Consider the following 14,005-nt stretch of genomic DNA (forward strand, 5'->3'; position numbering starts at 1 on the left):
TCTGTCCCACTCCCCAGTTTCCTCCACTCTTCCTGCCTGCTTCTGGGGTTTCTTCTGTCCCACTCCCCAGTTCCCTCCACTCTTCCTGCCTGCTTCTGGGGTTTCTTCTGTCCCACTCCCCAGTTCCCTCCAATCTTCCTGCCTGCTTCTGGGGTTTCTTCTGTCCCACTCCCCAGTTCCCTCCACTCTTCCTGCCTGCTTCTGGGGTTTCTTCTGTCCGTCTGTACAGTGGGCACATTGGACTCACTTCATTTTTTTTTAAACTTTTTACTGTGAAAAATTTCAAACATATACAAAAACACAGAGAAGAGTAAAGGGAACCTCCACGCACTGCCCCTCCCCTCAACAACCATCGGCTCCTTTTCTTTCACATCTACCCCCTCCCCACCCTGATTATGTTAAAGCAATTCCTCAACAGAGGAATCACTTCATCTGTAACTAGTTCAACATGTTTCTCTCAGAGACATAGCCTTGTTTTCAAAACATTAAGCACAGAACCACTATCACACTCCATAAAATGAACAATAACAGCTTAATATCATCCAGGATTCCCTTGGTATTTGCATTCCCCAAATATCAATGTAAAACAAGACAGTTAATATGTTCAGTCAGGATCCAAACAAGGTCTGCATGTTGAAATCAGCTTACATGTCTCTTAAATCCTTAAAAAAATGTTTTTAGTTGTATATTGTAGTATAGTTGAGGAACAATGTTGCGTCGGTTTCTGGTGTACAGCAAAGTGATTCAGTTATACATATATACGTATCTATTCTTTTTGAAGTTATTTTTGTATTGAGGTTATTACAGAATATTGAGCAGAGTTCCCTGTGCTATACAGTAGGTCCTTAACCCTTAAAATTTTTTATTTTATTTTTTGGCGGCACCACTGGGTCTTCATTGTGGCATGCAGATTCAAAAGCTGTGGCATTTCAGCTTAGTTGGTGTGTGGGATTGTAGTTCCCCAACCAGGGATCAAACCCACGTCTCCTGCATTGAAAGGTGGATTCTAACCACTGAGCCACCAGAGAAGTCCCATAAACCCCTTTCATGTAGGCGTTAGATTACTCCAGTATATCCTTCTATTCCCCCCACCCAGCCACTCTCTCCTTCTGGCCAATATTCACCACATTAGTTACCTATTTGCTGCAAAATGAATTTCCACAAAACAGAGCAGCTTAACACAACAAATATTTACAATCCCATAGTTTTTGTCAGGCAGGAATCTGAATGAGAATTCTTCCAGCTCAGCCTTTCTCACTGCAATCTAAGCGTCGGTGGGGCTGTGAGCTCATCTGCAGGCATGACTGGGGAAGGACCAGCTCCCAAGCTCCCTCAGTACACATTGGCAGCACTCACTTCCTTGTTACAGGGGCCCTCCAACGTGGCAGCTCACGACATGGCAACTTGTGTCAACAAAGCAAGCAAATGGGAGAGGGAGTGATGTGTTTCACACTTGTGCATGCACCCAACCTGCCTGGAGGAGCTGTTCAAAGACAACTCACTAGGCTCCACCCCCAGAGTTCCTGACCCAGCAGGCTTGGGCAGGGAAGGACATGCATTTTGAACAAGCTCCCAGGTGACGCTGAGGAGCCACAGGTTGAGAATTACAGAATTATAGGCACTCCCTCCCATATTTTTTAATTTCTTCATTGCACTTTATCTGCTGAGGGATCACTGTTAAGAATTCCAAGGTGAAGACAATGGCTTCAACCCTGGCTGCAAATAAGAATTAGTTGGTGAAAAACTAAAAATAGAGTTGTCATATGATCCAGCAATCCCACTCCTGTGTACATATCCAGACAAAACTCTAATTTGAAAAGATGCACGTACCCCTACGTCTACAGCAGCGCTATTCACAATAGCCAGGACACGGAAGCAACCTAAGTATCTATTGACAGATGAACAGATAAAGAAGATGGGGTATGTGTATATATATATATATAAAATATATATATATTGGAATACTATAAAAAAGAAAAGAATGAAATAATGTCATTTGCAGCAATATGGACAGACCTAGAGATTATCATACTAAGTGAAGGAAGTCAGAAAGAGAAAGCCAAACATCATATTATACCACTTATATGTAGAATCTAAAATACAACACAAATGAACATATCTACACAACAGGAACAGACTCACAGATATGAGGCTCAGAGTCGTAGTTGCCAAGGTGGAAGTGGGTACAGGAGGGAAGGACTGGGAATTTGGGGTTAGCAGATGTGAACTATTATATATAGATAATATATATAATTATAATATTATATATAATAAATATATATAGGGAGTTGGTGATGGACAGGGAGGCCTGGTGTGCTGCGATTCATGGGGTCGCAAAGAGTCGGGTACGACTGAGCGACTGATCTGATCTGATATATAGAATGGATAAACAACAAGGTCTTGCTGTGTAGTGCATGGAACTATGGTCAGTATCCTATGATGAACCAGAATGGAAAAGAATATGAAAAAGAATACATATGTATACACATATATATCTTCACTGAATCACTTTGATATCAGTGATACCATTGAATCACTTTGCTGTACAGCAGGAATTAACACATTATAAATCAACTATATTTAAATAAAATTTTTTAAAACTTACTAGGTGAATTTTAAAGGGTCACACCATCTCTGCATCCCCAGAAAGGCCTGAGAGACAATCACCTAAAGAGCAAATGTCACAACAGCAACTCTGGTGGTCAACTCTGGTACCCATGCCTCTAGCCGTAGATAATTTCCAAATCTATTAACGAAGTGGGGCTAGTTATTCCCACTTTACAGATAAGGAAATTGAGGCTCCAAGGAGGTAACTGGAAAGCAGCAGAGCTGGGCTCAAACACAGCCCCAAGTGCCCTGTTGGCCAGCGGGTCGAAGGCCTCTTAGCTTGTGCTGGAGTCTCCAGCCCCTCTGGGTTGAAAGTCCCTAGCCCTCAGATCGAGAAAATGAGGTTGCTTGTGGTCAGGCTCAGCTGTGGATAAAAGCCCCTAAGAGCTGGGCCTCGGGAATAATTCCAGCCTGACCCCAAGGCCACCCCGTGCCTGGGATGGCAGCTATGAATAATGGACGACACTGGGGAGAACTCTGTGGCTGGTGATTCATCTTCACTGTGATGGTCAACTGCCTCTGGTGCGGGGAGGGGAGGATGGATGGACTTCCCCGCAAGAGGCTCAGGCTCCCCCCTCCTTCCCCAGCCTCTCCCCAGCCTCAGAGTCAAAGGCAGGGGCCATAGGAGAATCAGAACCCCACTGCCTATTACTCCCCCATCTCCACCTCTAGACCCTTCTGCCTGGAGAAGCAAGGCCCAGAGACTAGATTCTGGAGGATGAGGGAGGGAAGGAATGGCTTTGAAATGTGATGCAGTTTGGTCTTCCCTAGCGGCTCAGGGGTAAAGAATCCGCCTGCCAATGCAGAAGTCCTGGGTTCCATCCCTGGGTTGGGAAGATGCCCTGGGGAAGGCCGTGGCAACCCACTCCAGTATCCTTACCTGGAAAATCCCATGGACAGAGGAGCCTGGTGGTCTCCAGCCCATGGGGTCGCAAAGAGCTGGACACAAGTGAGCACAGTGGCACAATGGCTGATGGGTGAGGGCTCTGTAGCTCAGCTGCCAGGGTTCAAGTCCTCTGACTCACGCTGGCATTGTGCCTTTGGGGGGCTCACTCTTCCTGTCTGAGACTCAGTTTCCTGGTCTGTAAAGTGTGGAAGATACCATCGGCTTCACGGAGCTGCTGCTGCTGCTAAGTCACGGAGCTGTCAGGGGTTAAATGAATAAATAACACATGAAAAGTGCTTGGCCTCATCCGGCACATAGTAGGTACTCAATAAATGCTAGTTAGGTTGCGTACCCACAATGTGGGCAGCTTTTCTGCACACTTTGTCTCATGTACTCCTTGTGACACCCAAGGACAGTATTTGCTATAATTCTCATTTTACAGATGAGGAAATCAAGGATCACAGACATTAATTAATTAATTAATTAATTCTGAGAGGAGCAGAATTTGAACTCAATATCCAGTGAACAACTTCCAGTACGCTCACGAGTCCCAGTGGAACATCCTGCCCCACTGTCCTGCACTTTTTACGCTACAAAAGCTCCTCAGTTTACACAATCCTTCCTTACACAAAAATCGACTCCAGATTAAGGACTTAAATACCAAAACCCAACAAAAAGCCCACCTTAAAAATTTTTAGCAGGAATAAGAGGAATAATCCTTTCGAACTTAATGATCCAAAGATGATAGATTATAGACTTAAATGTCAAAAACAAAGCTTCAGAAACCTTAGCAGGAAATACAAGTGAATATATTTTAGACCTCAGCATTAATAAAGGTGTTCAGCATCATTAGCGATCCAGAAATGCAAATCAAGATCTCTACTGGGAACAATTTCACAGTCAACTGGAAAACATTTTTAAATTGATCTTACCAAGTGCTGGAGAGGATGTAGATCGTACATGTTGCTGGCGGAAGTGTAATTAGGGCAACCATTTCATAAAGTACCTTGCTGTCATCTCTCACAATTGAATATTCATATATTCAGAATCCCAGTGATTCCATTTCCAGGCAAACACTCCAGAGAAACTCTTGCATGGACAATCAAGAACCACTTATAAGAATGCCAAAGGATTTCCCTGGTGGTCCAGTGGTTAAGAATCTGCCTTCCAATGCAGGAGATGAAGGCTCGATCCTTGGTCGGGGAACTAAGATCCCACATGCTGCAGGGCAACCAGGCTCAAGCACCTCAACTACCGAGCCTGTGCACTCTGGAGCCCACAGGCCACAATTAGAGAGAAGCCTGTGCACTGTAACAAACAGCCCATGTGCCACAACTAAGCCCAACAAAGCCAAAAAAATATATAAAAAATAAAGAATGCTCAAACAGCACTGTAAATTAGCAGACACCCGTACACCATTCAAGAGGCTGTCCACAGGAAACCAGACTGGCCAGCCAGGATACACTGACCTAGGAGAATATGACACAAACAGTTAAAATAAGCAAATCCCAGTATGGGCCGATCTTAGCTATATGTAGACTATTAAATGATGAAATGAAGTCTCATAAGATTCACATATCTTGATACACTTTTTTGGTTATCTGGCTTCCCTTTGTTGATGGATTGAATTGTGCCCCTGAAGAGATACACTGAAGTCTTAATCCCTGGTATCTGTACATGTAACCTTATTTGAATCTGTATAGGGTCTTTACTGATGTGATTAAAGTTTATTTTAAAATTTTTTAAAATTTATTTATGGCTGTGCTGGGTCTTCGTTGCTGCACATGGGTTTTCTCTAGTTGTGGTACGCAGGCTTCTCATCGCAGTGGCTTCTCTTGTTGCAGACCATGGGCTCTAAGCACATGGCCTCAGTAGATATGGCATGCAGGCTTAGCTGCCCCATGGCATATGGGATCTTCCCAACCAGGAACTGAACCAGTGTCCCCCACAATGGAAGGTGGATTCTTAACCACTGGACCACCAGGGAAGTGGTATTATTTAAGTTTAGATGAGGTCATATGAGTTAGAGTAGGCGCTAAATCCAGTGACTGGTATCCTTATAAGAAGGGCAAGAACTCCCAGTAACAATTAGACAAACGAAAGAAGTAAAAAGCATCCAAGTTGGAAAGGAAAAAGTAAAATTATCTGTTTGCAGATGACATGGTCTTATGTACATAAAATCCTAAAGACTCCATCAAAAAGCTATTAAAGGACTTCCCTGGTGTTCCAGTGGTTAAGACTCTGCGCCTCCACTGCAGAGGAAGCGGATTCCATCCCTAGGCAGGGAACTAAGATTCCACGTGCCATGCAATGTGGTCAAAAAAACTTTTTTCAAAAGCTATTAGAACTAATAAATGAATTCAGTAATGTTGCAGGATATATAAATCAACAAACAAAAATCACTTGTGTTTCTATCCATTAACAGTGAACTATCTGAAAGTGAAATTAAGAAAGTAATCACGTTCACAATAGCATTAAAAACAATAAAATCCTTAGGAATAAATTTAACCAAGGAGGTGAAAGACCTGTACACTGACAACTATAAGACAAAAAATAAAACAAAACCAAAAAAAAAAGAACCCGTAAGACACTGATGAAAGAAACTGAAGACACAAATAAATGGAAACCTCTCTTGTGTTCTCGGATTGGAAGAATTAATATTGTGGAAATGTGCATACTATACAAGGTGATCTACAGAATCAATGCAGTTCCTATCAAAATTCCAATGGTATTTTTCACAGAAATAAAAAAGTACCCTAAAATTTGCATGGGACCACAAAAGTCTTCAAATAGTGAAAGCAATCTTAAGAAAGAACGAAGCTGGAATCACACTTCCTGATTTCAAGCTATATTACAGAGCTTTAATAAAACACACTGGCGTAGGGACTTCCCTAGTCGTCCAGTGTCTAAGACTCCACACTCCCAATGCAGGGGGCCCCGGTTCTATCCCTGGTCAGGGAACTAGACCCCACATGCCCCAACAAAGACTGAACATTCTGAGTGCTGCAACTAAGAGCCTGAGCAGTCAATAAATTTGATGAAAAGATACTGGCATAAAAAAGGCACTGAGACCAGTGAAAAATAATAGACAGCCCAGACGTTAAACCTACACAAACACAGTCAACTGATTTTTGACAAGGCAACAAGAACACGCAATGGAGAAAGGACAGTCTCTTCAATAAATGATGCTGGGGAAACTGGATATTCACATGGCAAGCAATGAAACTGAATCCCTGTCTTAGACCACTCACAAACTCAAAATGGATCAAAGACTTAAAGGTAAGACCTGAAACCATAAAACTACTAGAAGAAAATATCAGGAAAATGCCCTTTGATATTGGACTTGGCAATGATTTCTTGGATAAGACACGAAAAGCACGGGCAGTAAAAACGAAAATAATCAAGTGGGACTACGTCAGACTACAGAGCTTGTGTAAAGCAAAGGAAACAACCAACAAAGTGAAAAGGCAACCTGCAGAGTGGGAGAAAATGTTTGCAAACCATACGTCTGACCGGCAGTTAATGTCCAAAATATACAAAGAACTCAACTCAATAGCAAAAAAGAATGTGCTGTTTTTAAAATGGGCAAAGGACCCAAATAGACATTTTTCCAAAGAAAACATTCAGATGGCCAATAAGCACATGAAGAGGTGCTCAACATCACTAATTATTGGGGACAAGCAAATCGGAATCACAATACCACGTCACACAAAAGGGAACCTTTGTGCACACTGGTGGGAATGCAAATTAGGCAGCTACTGTGGAAAGCAGTATGGAGATTCCTCAAAAAATGAAAAATAGGACTGTCGTGTGATCCAGAAACCACTCCTGGGTATATATCCAAATGAAATGAAATCGGTATCTTGAAGAGATATCTGAACTCCCATGCTTATTGCAGCATTCTTCATGATAGCCAAGATATAGAAAAAAAAACCAAATGCCGGTCAATGAATGAATGGATAAAGAAAATGTGGCATACACACACACACACACACATGTAATATATCATATACATAATATAAGATATATACACACATATATGTAATATATCATATATGTAATATATATACACATACACGCACGCACGCACATGCACACACACATTGGAGGAGGAAATGGCAACCCACTCCAGTATTCTTGCCTGGAAAATCCTGTGGACAGAGGAGCCTAGTAGACTAGTTACAAAGAATCAGACATGACTGAGTGACTGAACACGCACGTATATACATATACACACACAATATAATATTATTCCACCATATGTTAAGTGAAATAAGCCAGACAAAAACCAATACCATATGGTTATCACTTACGTATGGAAAAGAAAGGAAGTGGGAAAGAGACCGAGAAACAAAGGGAAGGAAAGCAAGCCAATTTCACAGAAACAGAAAATAGAACAGTGGTTGCCAGGGACTGTGGGGGAGGAAGAAACAAGGAGATAAAAAGGTCAAAGGGTACAAGCTTTCAGTTACAAGAATAAGTTCTGAGGGTCTAATGTACAGCGTGCTGACTATAGTTAGCAACTCGTTACTGTATACTTGAAAGTTGCAGAGTAGGTATTAAACATTCTCACCCTGTGTACGTGGGTGCATACATACACACACACACACACACACACACACACACACACAGAGTTAACCATGTGAGGTGATGAACATGTTCATTATCTTGATCTGGGTAATCATTCCACAATGTGTATGCATTAATATTGGAAGTTTCACACTGTGCACTTTAAATTATACAATTATATTTGCCAATTATTCCTCAATAAAGGTGAGGGAGAAATGGGAGAGGTGATGACACCAGAGGAGCAGGCATGTGAAGACAGAGACAGGGATTAGGGTGATGCAGCTACAAGCCTCGGATTGCTGAGGATTGCTGGCAACCACCAGAAGCCAGGAGAGAAGCATGGAACGCGTCCTTCCCTAGAGCCTTCAAAGGGGACGTGGCTCTGCCAGCACCTTGATCTAGATCTCCTAGCTTCCAGAGCTGTGAGAGAATAAATTTCTACTGTATTATGCCATCCAGTTTGTGAGAATTTCTTCCAGCAGCCCTGGGAAGCTAATACATCCTTTCAATAAAGTTAGTAAGAAGCAGCTAACATAAAAAAAAACATACAAGGAGAAGGGGAGCGGCAGAGGATGAGATGGTTAGATAGCATCGCTGACTCAACGGACGTGAATCTGAGCAAACTCCAGGAGATAGGAGCCTGGCACGCTACAGTCCATGGGGGTCCCAAAGAGTCAGAGGTGACTTAGCAACCGAATAACAACAACATCAAAATAGACTTGGAGGATAAAACCACACAAGAGAAAAACCAGGGAGCAATGAAGACAGGCCCCAGGGCGATGGGGATGACAAGGGGGACAGGAGGGGAAACCTCCAGGCTGGACATGGGCCATTGTTAGGGTCCTAGCTTTTGATTAATGGGCTACATGGTGTGAATCACGTGATTAAAATAGCTGTGGAAATGTTTAAGAAAATCAGGTCATGCAAGGACCAAAGAGAATACACCATGATCTGGGTTATGATTGGTCCACCATTCTCTGCACCTGAAGTTTGCTAATAAAATTACTTAAAATCAACAATAACAAAAAATTACTTAAAAGGAATTCCTGCACCACTGCCTTCTTCCACGTCTGTGACAGAGTGCCCCTCTCCCCTGCCCCTTCCCAGTCCCCACGCTTCTCCCCTTACTGTCTTTCCCTTCTTCCCCAGCGCATACACGGTCTGACAAACCCTGCAGAGTACTCATTTCTGCGTTTATCATCTGTCTTCCCTCGGAGATGCTGTGAACGCCGTGAGGGCTGAGGTTCCCATCTGATTCACGCCTGGAGGGAGCTCCCCAGGAGGGAGCACAGTGCTTGGCACAGAGGAGGTGCTACATAAAGATTGGCTAAATCAATGAAAAAACTGAGTAAATAAACGAAGGGTTTGGTGAATGGGCAGTTAAGGGGCTCCGGTGCTCAGATGCATGTGTGTGTTTAGGGGTGGAGGGTGGGTACCACACGTGGAAATACAGGACAGGCTTCAGGCAGGGAGCAACCTGCGGGCAGTCGTGCCCTCCCTACTCCCCAAGACTGCCCCTCATCATGCTGATAACAGACGCCAGAAATGAAGACCAGAACCAACCTAGGTTCCTCTCAGCTCATGACAACCCAGCTGGATGCAGGAGCCCATGAGATGCCTCTGCCCCAGCTGGGGGCTTTGTCTGGCACTGAAATAAGAGCACCAGGCTCCGAGACGCCGTGGGGTTCACCTCTGGCGCGTGCTCCACTTCAGCCTTCCACCTGCCCCCATCTTCACCACTGCTAGCCTCCTAACCATCTCTAGTTATTTCTATTACACTTTGCTTTAAATTTGCCCACTTCTTTTTTTTTTTCTCCCTGAAGAGACTGATTTAAAAAGGAATGGAGGGGGCTGGGGAAGGAATTCGCTGGTGGTCCAGTGGTTGCATGTCCACCTGCCAATGCAGGGGACGTGGGTTCGGTCCCTGGTCTGGGAAGATCCCACACACCACGGGGCAGCTGGGCCCGTGCAACGCTACTACTGAAGCCTGCGTGCCCTAGAGCTTGTGCTCCGCAGCAGGGGAGGCTGTCATGGTGACAGGCCCGTGCTCCACAATTAGACAGTGCCCCTCGCTCCGTGCTACAACTGGAGGGAGCCCATATACCTCAGCGAAGACCCAGCACAGCCAAAGATAAAAATAAAGAGCAAATTTTAAAAAATAGTTTAAAAAAGAGAAAGGAATGGGGGAAATTCCCTGGTGGGTCCAGTGGATAGGACGTGGCGCTTTCACTGTTATGGTGTGGGTTTTAGTCCCTGGCTGGAAACCTAAGATCCCACCAGCTTCGCAGCAGAGCCAACATAAATAAATACATAAAAAGGAATGGGTATGTCACTATCATAAACGGAAAAGCAATATCTGGGCCAAAAATAGACAGTAACATAAACTGCAGAAAACAACACGTTGTTCAATCTGAGATGGGAGTGTGGATTGCCCAAGACTGTCAGCCTGAGGTTATAAGGTTATAAGGGGGCCGAGCTAGCGCTAGAGAGAGGCCAGAGAGATGTTATACCCACCGACCAGCAAAGGCTGATTTCACTCCTTGACCCAGATTGCTGGGTGACTCAGAGTTAGGTGACACCCTGTCTGTGTCCCACCTAACCTCACCCTGCAGAACTCACCTCTCACCCTTTGCGGAACTGCCCTCTGGCCCAGCAGTTCTCTTCATGTTTAGGCCTGGAACCCTAAGAGTAGTGGCCTGGGCAGGAGGCCCCACTGGAGTCTCCCCAGAGGCTGGCTGAGGCCTCTCTATTCCCTGGCAAGCCCCTCCCTTGTCCCAGCCCCTCCTGTGCCCCAAGGGAAGTGGGCACAGGACCAGGCTGGCACAGGGCAGGCCCAGCTGGGCCCCAGCAAGCCCCAGGGAGCCAAGGCGAGCTCAGCCCTCGCCCTTAATTATCTTCCTGGCTAATGAGCATCTAAAAACCTCCCTGTCATCGTCAGGAGGACCCCTGGGATGCTGGGGGCAGGGCGGTTCTATGGACCAGATGTCACCAATGGAGCGAGGTATTAGCACCCACCCCTTCCCGGAGAGAGGAAATGGGCTTGGGGAGGGGAGCTATACTTCCTGTCTCTTTGTAGGGGAGAAAGCTAGGGTTGGGGCAGACAGTTAGGGTGGCGGTTAAGTTCAGGACTTGGCAGTCTACTGGGAGGGCTCGAATCAAGGCTTGGTGCGCACCACCTGTGACCTTTAGCAAATGCACTAGCCCCTTGCGGCTCAAAGCGTGGTACCCAAACCATCACTACCACCCGGGGGCTTGTGAGAAATGCAGAACCTTGGGCCCCAAACTACTGAGTCAGAATCTACAACTTAACAAGACCCCCCCAGATAATTTCTGTGCATATGTGTTGCTCTGTGCCTCAGTTGTCCCATCTGTAAAATGGGGACTAAAATGGGTTCATGTATATGTAGTAGTGCTTAGAACACAGTTTGCTGCTCTTATTATTTATTCGTTGTTATTATTGTTGAAGCAACTCACTCAGGGCAAGACAGATAGCTGGGCTATTCCCAGCCCCCCATCTTTCAGCACCCCAGAGGTGGGTGGTCCCTGTGAAGACCAAGAGCCTGAGGCTCACAGAAATGCAGTGATTTGCCCAAGATCCAAATGAGGAAGCCCAGGTTCACTCCTACACCGATCCAACCCCACTACTAATGTTAAGAGTGAATGGAGGACTTCCCTGGCAGTTCAGTGGTTAAGACTCCATGCTTCCAATGCAAGGGGCACAAGTTCCATCCCTGGTCAGGGAACTAAGACCCTACATGCTATGTGGCATGGCCAAAAAAACAAGTATTTAAAAAAAAAAAAGAGTGAATGGAATTGTTTCCTCTGTACTTAACCCTTGTGGTGCTCACAAATGCCCCGTCAACTCCTTCACAATTGCCTTTGCTGTCACCTCCATTTTTCAGGCAATGAAAGTGAGGGTCAGAGAGGTCAGGCTGCTTTTCTAAAGCTACCCAGCAGGAAAGGCTGCACTGTACCCAGAGAGTTTGATGCTCATCATCCATGCTATGCTATATCCCCCCATCACTATTTTTTCCTCCCAGAATTTTTCCCCCCAAAGTGTCCCTGAGTCCCTTGTCAACGTTTTGCCAACCCTGGCTCTGGGGTTCTGGGCCTGCCCCTCCCACCTGCTCACCACTAATGAGGTCTTTGGCCACTTGAGGCTGGGACCACAGAGGCCGCTGAAACTGACTCTGTGGGAAAAACTTGCTTCCTTTCACCGGGGGCTCCCAGGTGTGGCTGACTGGGCAGGAGCCTTTGAGGGTGGTGCTAAGCCAACTCAGGAGTAGGAGCTGTGTTGAGCTATCTGGCTCTGGCCTCTGGGGAGCTGGCCTGGAGCTGAATGCCCCTCTGCCTCTTTGTCCACTCTCACTTAACCTCCAGCTCACCTACGGGGGCTAGCCTCTTGGCTAGGGTGCAATGGGGTCAGACCTGGAGGTCTGCCATCTGCCCATTCATTCCTTCCTTCAGACAAGCAAATATCATATACTCTTGTAAATGTACAATTTTGCAGTGCACAGGCTAGAACATAACCTACAACAGCACTGGGTGGAAATCAGGGAGGGCCCTCTGAAAGATGGAGTGGAAGAACGTTTCAGCTGAAGGAAACAGCACAGGCAAAGGCCCAGACGTGGGAAACAGCATGGTGCATTTGAAGCAGGAAGACACCAACCCAGAGTGCATGGAGCAGAAAGAGCGTGGTGACTATGGCCTTGAGAGTGGGGCCCTCCATCTTCTCCCAGAGGGCTCTGCTTTTTTTTTTGTCTGTGCTGGGTCATTGTTGCTGCCCAAGGGTTTTCTCTAGTTGCAAGGAGTGGGGGTGATGCTCTAGTTGTGCTTGGGCTTCTCAATGCAGTGGCTTCTCTTGTTGTGGAACATGGGCTCGAGGGTGCACAGGCTCAGCAATTGCAACCCATGGGCTCAGTACTTGTGGTGAGGGGGCTTAATTGCCCCACAGCATGTAGAATCTTCTGGGACCAGGAGGCAGGTGAATTCTTAACCTGTGGACCACCAGGGAAGTTTCAAGGACTCTGCTTGAGACTGGAAAAGACATTTCCAGACAAGATGACCAGTTCTCAGGATGAGGTGCTCCACCTGCCCCCTCCTACCTTGCAAGCCAGAGGCAATGGTCCAGGGAACTTGGGCCACAGAGGCCTTGAAGGACCCACTCTTGCCCCTCTTACAGCTAGCTGGCCACAAGGGGAAGGAGTGTCCTCGTCCTTGACGACCTTCCTGGGTGGACAAGTGGACTGACTGGCAGTCATTCCCAGGGCAAATAGGCCTGGCCTCCAATCCTGTCTTTATTATATGTGGGCTGTGGTACTTCAGTTCTCTGGAACATCAACTGCAAAATGAGCAGCTCTTCCTTTCCCAGTTGTCTCCATGAAGTGTGTTGAGAGGAGAGCACAGGGCCTAGCGCTGGGTGAGGCCTAATCGCGGGGGCTATTATGTTCAATAACCATGATTAAAAGAGGCCAAAACGGCTGCAAATCCTGTTTCAGACCGCAGCAGAATGAGAGCTCTGCTGAGGTCAGGGTCCTTGCTTGTGCTGTTCGTGGTTATTCCGGCCACCACTGGTACACCCAGCGTACATGGTTGGCGTTCCACAAACGTCGAAAGAATGGATGGATGATGCAGTAATGAACTAATTAATAAACAACTGAATGACCAGCTCCCGCCCCGAGGGAGGACATGTAACTCAGGGGTCCTGCCTGTCTTTTGTCCTGCCGGGGCAGCTTGCCACACTCTTACCTGCTCTGCACCTCAGTTCTCGCTTCTGTTTGCTGGCGGGAGTAAGGGAAGCCTCTGGGGGCTGGAGGCGGGGGTTCCGGGCACCGGGGCCCCGCACCCACCCGCGCCCAATCGCCGTGCGCCGAGGCCGATCCCGCCCCCCGCCCCCAGTCCTGCCAGCTGCGATCAGCCCCCGCCCCGCCTGTGCGGCCCGCC

General features: G+C 46.4%; 1 long non-coding RNA gene across 1 annotated transcript; it reads right to left on the minus strand.

Annotated features, from left to right (window-relative positions):
• Positions 1 to 2,115: 2,115 nt before the first annotated feature.
• On the minus strand, positions 2,116 to 13,961 carry LOC133238911 (uncharacterized). The gene is made up of 3 exons (XR_009733672.1): positions 13,811 to 13,961; positions 3,488 to 3,750; positions 2,116 to 2,667 (listed from the first exon to the last, which is right to left on the minus strand). It is a non-coding gene; the product is annotated as an uncharacterized LOC133238911 (long non-coding RNA).
• Between the last annotated feature and the right edge of the window lie 44 nt (positions 13,962 to 14,005).

Source organism: Bos javanicus, chromosome 25 (assembly GCF_032452875.1).
Source record: "Bos javanicus breed banteng chromosome 25, ARS-OSU_banteng_1.0, whole genome shotgun sequence".
Lineage (NCBI taxonomy): Eukaryota > Metazoa > Chordata > Mammalia > Artiodactyla > Bovidae > Bos > Bos javanicus.